General features: G+C 36.3%; 1 pseudogene; it reads left to right on the forward strand.

The window, feature by feature from the left end:
- Window positions 1–11,211, forward strand: part of LOC106061239 (dynein axonemal heavy chain 6-like) — an 88,382-nt pseudogene extending 77,171 nt beyond the window's left edge.

Here is an 11,211-nt window from a genome sequence, read left to right on the forward strand (position 1 = left end):
TTAACTCATTGTTTTTCTTTTCCTTCCTTCCTTTTCATTCTCAAATTGTTCTTGGAAATAAAGATTATTTATATTAATTTGTTCTAGCATATGGAATAAGAAATGTGTCTTTAGCCTTGTGTCTCTGAGTATTTATTATATTAGGTAATGTTATTGTACTTGCAAGCTACAATTTAGTGTTTTAGGTATTACTCCTATCTGTAGTTTCTTTTCTAGTGTTTTGTCTTGAAATTCCTCTAAATGTTTAGTGATATCCTAAGGTGCTAATTTAGTTTAATGTAAGTATCCATTTGTGATATTCCTCATAGCTCTATATGACATCTTTTAGATTCTTTATCTATCACATGTTGAAGGATCCCCCAAATTAAGATGCAATTTTGCATAGTGGTTTAAGGTGAAATAGAATTTTATTGTGAAATTACTGTCTGATTCGCAAACATTTATGATAAACTATAGTCTTTTTTGATTTCTTTATTATGTCAATATGGGAATTCCAAGATACTGGTAGCTTTTCATTTATTTAGGTATTTTGAGTTTCTAGTCCTCACTCTTCATTCAATGTATCATAAGATTAAACATTCATCAAGTCAATATATATGAATTGTTGTAGTGGTGTTTCTTGTTTGACATAATTGATTAACTGTGTCAGGGGGCCAGGACAGATAAGGCAAGGCTTTAAAGTACAGCCTGACACATGTATGGATCAACTTTCCATTCATTATGTTTTTTCTAACAAAATCATTGTTGTGTAAATTATATGACTTACTCAATTTCAATAGATTTTTAATTTGGTTAGGGTTATTTCTTTCTGTTTGTAAAGCACAAGTTTCTTGCTTTATAGCAAGCTTCTTGAATTATAGTCCAATTCCTTTTGTGGATCAGGGGGAGACAATGGGTTGCCTTCAGGCACTCAGCAAACACAAGTCTGGTCAAGTTTGGAATAAAACTCAGCCCCCCCCCCTCCTCTCGATGGGTTGCCACAGAATTCTTGTTACTCAGCCACACATCTCACATATTATAACAAAAAAGAAAAATAGAACTTCAATGAAAATAAATTATTAGAACTTCAATGAAAATAAATTATGGAATATCTTAAATCCACTTTGCTTACTAATGGTTTAAACTAATCCAGAGTTTTTCAAATCACTAATGTGTTTTATGTAACAATAATAATCAAATAGTTTTAACGATATGTTTAGAAGCACTTTAGTATATTTGATACACATTTTGATACTCATTTTCAGGTCCCAGAATTATGGGCCAGAAACGCTTATCCTTCGTTAAAGTCTTTAGCATCTTGGGTTAAAGACCTGATAATGAGGTGTTGTTTTATTGACAATTGGATCACTAATGGACCTCCTAAGTCTTTTTGGTTGTCTGGCTTCTTCTTTCCACAAGGTTTGTAATTTTGTTGGGAAGTTGTAGATCTAAATGTCAGATACTTACAATATCTTTTCACAAAGTTTTATGTGTCCTATAAACATCATGAAAATGTGTTTGAAAATAAATTACTGTCTTTTTGGAGTATTATTTTTAAGTTGTAACATAATATGATTGGGTATGACTTTATTGCCCTATATTAAAGGATGAGTTTTGATCTTCCCATTTATGATCACATTGATTTAAGGCAACTGCAGGTGATTGCTGTTAAAACTAAAGTGTCAAAACCATGTCAGGAACAAGTGAAATATAAAAAGTACTTTTAAAAACAAATAGCATTACTTATTTTGAATCAATAATCTAATTCATTTTTAACAGCTAGACTAATAATAATAAACTTGTGCAATTGGAAATACTTTAATTAGTTGTTTTTGTTTATTGCCACTTTAATGCTAATAGCTTGCTCAGTGCACTATGGTCCAATAAGTTTCTGTTGGGGAAGGGGTTGAATCTGGGAGAAAGTTTTGGTGCTGCCCTTTCAAAACCAATTTTTTTTTTTTTTAAACTAAGAAAGTTGCTTGATTCTGTATTTGAAATGGAGGTCTCAAGTATCTAGGATGGAAGGCTAATGTACTAGTCACTGAGCTGTTCAAGTACTGATAAAAAAATAGAAGGTTTTACAGTCTTAAAAAAAATGTGTCACCTTATTCTCTACACAAGGCTTATCTCACTTTGCTTAGTACATTTAGGACTAATAATGAGAAGGCATGTATTTGAGTCTCAAGGGGGAGTGCAGCATTTCACTCGGCTAGGCTGTCCTAGCTGTGACCTACATATTTTGCCACACCCAATGCAGACATAATTGTTGTAGACATTGCTGTGATCCGTTTAGGTTCTCTTTCAGTAGTCTACGTCTGTCCTCTGTAGATTTCCTTTAGATCTCAAATTATGTATCCTTCTGCCTTTGTAACAGACCTACTGCTGTCTTGTTCACAATAAGCCTGCTGTCTGGTAATTAACTGCCTGGTCGTGCGGTTTGCGCGCTGGACTGTCATTCGGATTTATCGATGGTCGAGGGTTCAAATCCTGCCCGCTCCCATCCCCCGTCGTCCTGCGGGAGGTTTGGACTAGGAAGTAAACTATCTTCAACTCTGAAGGAACATCCGAAACATGTAAAACAAACATTTTAACTATTTGCTTAATTTTGTGATTGATTCATGTGTTGTCATCAACAATCAATAATTGTGCTCATTTTCAATTTGGTTTAAGAATGGGAAGTGGAAGAAAAAATGTGTAAAAGATTCCATTTGTACTTAGTTGGCAAGCATTTTTTTTTTAAACAGTAAAAAAAAAAATTAAAACTTATTGAAGACTATATCTTCTATTTATTTACAGGTTTCTTGAATGGAACTCTTCAAAATTCTGCTAGAAAGTACAACCAGCCTATTGATCATCTCTCATTCAAGTTCATTCTCCTGCCATATTCTAGAGAAGAAGCACTAGTTATGGAGCAGCTGCGTACAGTTAAAAAGGGCGAAACAATACCTATGGATTAAAATGTAAACTCTTAGTTAAAATCAAATTATTTCTCTAATAAATCAATATTTATTTTTAAAACAATGGTTAAATCAGTTTACGAAATCAAAATATAGAACTTCAAAATTAAAATATAGAACTTCAAAATTAAAAACACTAACAAATGATCAGACTTGATATGGAAATATAGGAATTTAAAAAAAAAAAAAAGAGAAATTTAATTAAACTTTTGTTGTTTTCTCCTCCTCGTCCTCTGTCAGATTTTAATTTTATCATAACATAATGAGGAACCTAAATGCTTCCCAGGGGGTGTGGTGGTCAAATGGTTAAGGGCTTGGCATCCGAACCTGAGGGCCAGAGTTCGAATGTCAGTGAAGGCTGGGATCTTGAATTTCAGGATTTTTAGGGCGCCCCTGGGTACACCCAACTCTGGGGAAAGTAAAGGCCGTTGGTTGTTGTGCTGGCCACATAACACCCTGCTTGTTAACCGTTGGCTTAGAAACAGATGACCTTAACATCGTCTGACCTTGTAGAAAACATGGTAGGAAAGGGGGAAACTTTTACTTTACTTAAATGTTTCCCAAACATGTTTAATTTTTAAAAAAAAAGCATATCTAGTAAACTTATATCTCAATCCTATCTATTTTCAGTTGGATGTTCCTGATGATGGAGTGCTCGTACATGGACTCTTCATGGATGGTTTTGCCTGGGACTGGGATCACATGACTGTTGGTGACCAATTGAAAGGCCAGATGCAGGCAAAGTAAGAGCTCATAAAAAAAGGCCACATTGGCATTAATGTTTGCAACACGATCTTATTAATATTGTATACAACTTTCATTCAGCTACATATCATCTAGCAAAATGAACCAATACTTAAATACTCTTAGATAGTACAACATGGGGCAAACTAATAGCCTGTAAAGCCACACACTTGACATGTATTGCAGTGTGTGTCTTGTAATAGATATAACAACAAAATGTATTTTAATTAATATCTACTTTTTCATTGTATTCAATATTAAACTGTAACTCTTTCCTCCTTTCTACTGACTGAATAGAGGCCATCTGTCTTCTACTGACTGAATAGAAGTCATCTGTCTTCTACTGACTGAATAGAAGTCATCTGTCTTCTACTGACTGAATAGGAGCCATATGTCTTTTACTGACTGAATACAAGCCATCTAACTTCTACTGACTGAATAGGAGCCATCTGTCTTTTACTGACTGAATAGAAGTCATCTGTCTTCTACTGACTGAATAGGAGCCATCTGTCTTTTACTGACTGAATACAAGCCATCTAACTTCTACTGACTGAATAGGAGCCATCTGTCTTTTACTGACTAATACAAGCCATCTAACTTCTACTGACTGAATAGGAGCCATCTGTCTTTTACTGACTGAATACAAGCCATCTAACTTCTACTGACTGAATAGGAGCCATCTGTCTTTTACTGACTGAATACAAGCCATCTAACTTCTACTCACTGAATAGAAGCCATGTGTCTTCTATTAACTGAATATAAGTCATCTTACTTCTACTGACTGAATACAAGCCATCTAACTTCTACTGACTGAATAGAAGCCATCTGTCTTCTACTGACTGAATAGAAGCCATCTGTCTTCTACTGACTGAATAGAATTTGTCTGTCTTCTACTGACTGAAGTGAAGTCATCTCTCAGTGCTCGTTGAAGTTCAAAAAGCAAGTTTGAAAACATGTTTCAACTATAAAAAAAATGACTGACAAAATGGAAGATCCAAAATGGAAGATCCAAAATAATGCAAACAAATATTGTGTTCAAGCGTTCCTGTCTGTGTTCAAGCATTCCTGTCTGTGTTCAAGCATTCCTGTCTGTGTTTGTGTGTGAGACATAGGTGAGACCTAGACCCATTGACGTAGTCTGCATCTAGAATGTCTGAATAGATAGAAAACGATATCAAGAGGCCTGAGAGAGTTGGCAGTTCTTAGAGAAAGTGATGACAGAAATGAAACCAAGAGTGTCCTAGTCTCATCACAATTTATGTGAACATGACTCTTATACACACTACAAAAAATTCAGCCTGAAGAAAAAAAAAAAAAATTAACTCAACTACATAGGACAATGTAATTTAGAAATGCATTCCCTGGAAGATGAAAATATGAACCAGCGACACAGACCCAAGTAGAATAGTTCTAATAAATGTTGCTCAGATCTGTGCTTTTCTTCATAAGACACTGGCCTCAAGCTAACCTATAAAAGTGTAAAAAGAACTATGCAGTTTGAAACATGTAGGACTATTTATGACCTCCATCAATTGACCATAATATAAAAAAAATAAAAAATTTCTATTTTGATAGTCATATTGAGGGGAACAAATCAGAAAAAAAAGAAATTACTGCTTTCATTACTTCTATACAAATTGAGTCATTTAATTCTTTGTTTCTAAATGATATCCAGTTTGCCTGTCATGCACATGGATCCTCGCCTAGACTATGAACCAGATTTATCTCTCTATCCAGCGCCACTCTACAAAACTGCTGCAAGAGCTGGCACACTTTCCACTACAGGTAACAAGTTAACAAATTTCTTTACAGCTGGGATCAATGTTCTCACAAAACACTTTCTATCTTTTGTTAACTCCTACCATAGCTTTCATGGGCATGTCTGGTTAAGTCTTGCTACAGCTCTCACAGGTTTATTTTCTCCAAGACCTAACTTGTTTACTTTAAGATCTAGCTCTCACTTGTTTCTTCTTTGTACATCTCTCACTGATTTACTCTGTATATAGATATTGTTAAGGCTTCCGCACGGTGTTGATTCTTTGAAATATAACTAGTGTAGATCTACGTCTGCCTGGAAGTAACACTGAACTCAAACTACTTCCGTAACACCGGCGAAAGGCCGAAACAATCAAAATATGTAGTCGACGCTGATGTTGTTCTACAAATATATTTAATCATCAAGAAGGGAATTGTCCGATGTCAGCTATGTCCGTAAATCCGTATATCTATGTTACTGCTCTACACGAAGCGTCTTCTTTTTAGCGTCACTTGGAGCGTTCTTGTTTTTTAAAGATCTGTCACGTCACTTGTCACTAAGTAAAACTTTCCCCTTATTCCTGAAACAAATAACTAAATCCTAATCATGTCATAACAATATACAACATTTTTTTCTGTTCATAACAAGATTGGTTAAATATCAAGATAGATTTTTGTGTTCAATAGTTTCTGTAGCTAGTACAATTAGTCTTTCTGTGAATAAGAAGAGGATTCCTGAATTTCTCAATCATTTCTGTGTTGAGAACATCCTCATTTGCACAGCTATTCATTCAAAAATTCATTTAGGAAATGGACTAAAGTCATGCCTACTACATACCCAGCCCAGCAGTTTGGACATTTTTTTTTAAGTATGGACACTGTTGATTTGAGATGTAAAGGATCTTACTATTACATGTGAAATTTTTCTTAGGAGGCACAGATCAAAAAAAGAGTTCAGCTATTGAATGTGTCAAGACTATAGAGACCATGGCTTATAAAAGTGAGGGAAGAACTGTGGACTTTCAGCTTTGTTGATGCTGAGTCCTCGCCTTGGTCCTCCTTGTTCTTGAAGTCTACCCAATGCTGCACTAGCATGTGTAACACAAGTTTGTTTAATCATCTATATTAGCATATATTGTTACAGTGCTCCCCAACTGGACACATTATTGCATGTTGACTCTTTGTTTTAATACATTGTGGGTGTTCCTTTAGAAATGGAGATTGTTACCCCTTAGCTCATTCCTCCTGCATGACGGCCAGCTGGCAGGCTTTGAACTCGGGACTAGGTTAATGACAATCCAAAGTGCATACTGCTCAACCTATCAATCAATGACCTGACATCAGGTAGTTTATGGTCATAGTATTTCTGGTTCCATGCCTACTGTGTTTGTGAAGCCAAAATGTGTACAGGGATAAGATCTGCTTCATTTGAGGCATTCAGGGTGCAAGCATCAGTCCATAGCAAATCTCTAATGCAGACATATTTTAGTCTTCAGTCTCTGTGTGTTGAATAGACCTGCATCAGAGAGAGATATAAGATGTCATAGTATTACTATAAGGCTTCTAGCTGTGTTGTTGGTGTTTCAGGAACTCTCAGATTTATTCATTGGTTTCATCAAATCAATAATGGTGTTTGCATTTTGGCTGTGCTAGTCACAGTATATAGAGTGCATGTGATCTTTCTAGTGGTTTTCCAGTGTAAAGATTGTATTTGAGGTTTTTGATAAGTTCCTGTTTGCTTTCTGTTGTTTTTTTTAGCTTTAGTACATCCATTGGTTTAACATGATTGGTTTCCTGAAGCTGTCCATTTTCTTTACAGCTTAGTTTTAATATATGTCCAGATCTCAGCTCAGTACATAGTTTTTGTGATTGCCTGACAATAGTTAGGTATAGATCTATTTGATGCCACTGTTTGGGATACATTCAAGGGAACTGAAAAAGTGTATATGTTATGATTATAAAGTAAGGTTAAGTTCATCTTTCAGACCTTGTGGTCTATAGGGCAGATAATGTAAAGGTCATCTGTTTCTGTGGCCTATGGGTGTCATGTGGCCAGCACAACAACCAACCGCCTTTACTTTTCCCCAACTAATGTCAGGTACCCATTAGAGCTGGGTGGACTCAGAGGCACCAGAAGATCCCAAAAAAATTAAAATCTGTCTTCACCAGGTTTCGAACCCTGGACCCCAGTCATCCACCGTGCCTCCTATGTTATGATTATGAGCTGAGTGTATTTCTAATAGCAATATGCCATTACTTCTATAAAATGGCCGATGACATGATTGCCCAGAAAATGACTTCAGGTTGTCCAATCAGATTATGTATTTCAATACTGGTATAGTAGGCTTATCTGGTTTCTTTGTTTGTTTAAGTTTAAGTTTGATAAGAAGCTTTCTTTGATGTAGTATGGATTGGACCAACTGTACTTTATAGAAAGCTAGACATGTTTCCTATTCTTTCCTATATGTTGACTGAAACAAGAGATGTACTATTTTGAGAAATGATGTTAACAAAATGCTAAAAATAAGAAACTTAAAAAAAAAATCAACCATTTAGTAGTAGAAATTACTGAATTTAAAATTATGATCAGGCTTCAGTGCCTGCTTTGAGCATTTATTTTTTAATTGCTTGCTTTTAATGTCTATTTTTTTATGTTCTTATTTCATCATAATTAATTTTATTTTACACTTTTTTTTTCTGATTTTAAATAATAAGCATAAAAAATATATTATAATAGAAGGCTAAAATAGGCAATAATTTATTAGGGTTAATGATGAAATGTGTTCACATTGACATTTCTAAGATTACCTTTGACCATTCAATAGATTGGTTTTTAATATTAAGTAGATTTAAAAAGTGTTTTATTTGTGTAAGATTGCAGCATACAAAACAGAATGGCTGACATCTAGGGGTGTTAGAATATTGTTATTATTGATTCTTTTGGGGTAATTGTGTGTGCAATCAGCTGACACTGATAGCACAGGCCAGAACTATGTAAATGGTCTACTGTGATGAGGGATGACACTTCAGGAATGATCTGTATTCTGAATACTATATATGCAATTGATGATGATAGTCTTATGATCATCAATCACTTTCTAGAACAGGGGTCCCAAACTCATTTCAGCTTGTGGGCCACAGTGGAAAGTAACAACCATTCAGCGGGCCGCACCACAAAAAGAGAATTTTTTTTCATTAAATTTTACGAACACTACTGTCACAGCAGTTAAATGCTAAAATAAAGTTTTTATAATTATTAATTACATTTAGTGTAGTTTATTACATGCACAGGCAGTTTAGTTTACTGAAATAAGTTGACGTTGACTCTGTCACTAATTAAAAAGCAGAAACTGTAGTTCCTCCCCCCCCCCCCCAAAAAAAAAAAAAAAAATAAACCTACTGCAGATGGCTCGTCACTCATGTTTCTGTCCACTCAGCTGAGAGCGTTTGGCTGAGACCAGACCAACAACGTTAGGCCTGAAGTCGCGTGTAGTGGCAAGCCGCAAGGTTGCTCTCAGATGCTTATCAGTCAGTCTTGATCAAAATGCTGTTTTGTTGATCTTCATTCTGGAAAAAACTGTTCGCAAACGTACGTACTCCCAAACATCGCAAGAATTCTAGCAGCTGCGCAAAATAAGTTTGGAAACTTCTCTCTGGGAAGAAACTGGTAGAAATCTGGAACGCCAACATCAGCGTATTTTTGCTTCAGAACAGTGTCACACTGCAGGTCCAGTAGTTCAATCTGGACTTTCTATGGAACGTTTTTCATTTCAACTGCGAACGGAGTGGCAAGAAGGAAAAACTGTGGTTCGAGAGCAGTGAATTGATGAAAGCGGTGTTCAAAATCTTCCAGTAGTCTGAAGAGGATGTCTACGTAGTCTTTCAGGCGCTGTGGTTCAACCGTTATGCTCTGTAGAAGACAAATGAGCCAGTTTTCCATCTGCCAGAAGAGTGGCCCACAAAGTCAGCTTGTATCTGAATGATTTGATGTTGTCAAACATCATGATAATCAGATGCTTTGTGCCCTGTAGTTGTGAATTGAGTGCATTGAGATGTTGCGTGATGTCATTAAGAAAAGCAAGATCTGACAAAAACATTGGGGCACTGAGGTGTGTCTCCGTCTTTCATTGCCATGAACAATGCTATTTCCCGTCTCAGTTCAAAAAATCACTTTTCCACGACTCAACCATCTGACCGTATGATAAAGCAACTCTTCGTATTCCGTTTCCAAATCAGCTAGACATGACACAAACTGTCTGTGGTTGAGACCCCGTGCACACGTATGAAGTTCACCATCTTCACGACAACATCCATCACGTTCTTCATTTGTAGACTTTTGCCACAGAGTGCTTCTTGGTGCTGAATGCAATGTATGGCTGCTAAAAGTCCGGCCAAGCTGAGCTGATACCGTTTCTCTACAATTTGTCCAACAACAATAACCTTCTCTGAAACAATAACCTTCTCTGAACACATTGCTGGTGCACCATCCGTAGCCACTGAAAAAAAGTTTTTTCCCACGGTAGCCCACACCTGTCAGTACAAGCTTCCAAATCTTGAAACACGTCTCGTCCAGTCGTCTTTCCTTTCATGGGTAGTAAGTCCAATAGTTCTTCAACAATGTTCAAGTTTTCGTCGACCCTACGAATGAATACAGCACAGTATGCGGTGTCTGTTACACCAGTAGACTCGTCCAGTGCAATGGAATATGCTACAAAGTCTTTGGCAGCGGCAATCAGTTGCAGTTGAACATTTGTGGCTGACTCGGTGATCCTGCTGGCAACTGTGTTCACAGACAAACTTATGCCTTCGAAGAGTTTCTTTTTCTCGGGGCAGATAATTTCACACGCCTGTAGCATACACTCTTTTACAATCTGGCTTTCAGTGAATGTTCGTGATGCCTTTGCTATCATCTCGCTAACAACAAAGCTTGTCTTCACAGAATCTTCGCTTGCAGTGGGCGGACACTTCATTTACTGATTTGTGCAGTTGTAAATCATTTCACGGCTTATATGTGGTCATTGTAAATTTTATCTAACTTTTTTTTAATTCGCGGACGTGGCCGCGGGCCACACAAAATTGTTTTGCGGGCCACATGGCCACCTGTTTGAGACCCCTGTTCTAGAAGTTCTTTGAGAACCCTATATTAAGAACAAAGATGTCAATCTAGATGATTCATGATTGAGTGTCTCACGATTCATTGTGAAGGCAATAGGAAACAGTTAAATCCAGGATGAGGTGGAAAGGCCTGTATAGTTTGGTACAGCTGTCGTTATAATATTATATATCCTTTTTTTTTTTTTTTTTTTGTCATTCCTTTGGAATTAGCAGCTGCCAGGTGAGGGGCTTCTTTTTGGATGACAAGATCTCCTAACCAAGACCATATCTTCAGGCTTTGATTTAATAACTCTATAGATGTAGTTTTATAATAATAGGCAGTAACATTCTTTATGCAATGATGTTAGGAGCCTCTGCCCTGGTCTATTATATTCACATTTTAGAGATAATTAAAAAATAAAAGTTTTTTTTAGCTGCTGCACCCTAGGTGTATAGTATGATCTATAAATATTTGTACTCCACTGTTTTGACATAGCTTTCCTTGTTTGTTTATTTGGCAGGACATTCTACTAACTTTGTTGTAACTGTCCACCTTCCTTCAAGCAACACACAAGATTACTGGATAGCCAAAGGTGCAGCACTCTTATGTCAAATTTCTGATTAATTTTGCTTACAGATAAGTTGTAAAGCATTTAACAATAAAAACAATGTCCATTACAAA

Source organism: Biomphalaria glabrata, unplaced genomic scaffold (assembly GCF_947242115.1).
Source record: "Biomphalaria glabrata unplaced genomic scaffold, xgBioGlab47.1 scaffold_20, whole genome shotgun sequence".
Taxonomy (NCBI): domain Eukaryota; kingdom Metazoa; phylum Mollusca; class Gastropoda; family Planorbidae; genus Biomphalaria; species Biomphalaria glabrata.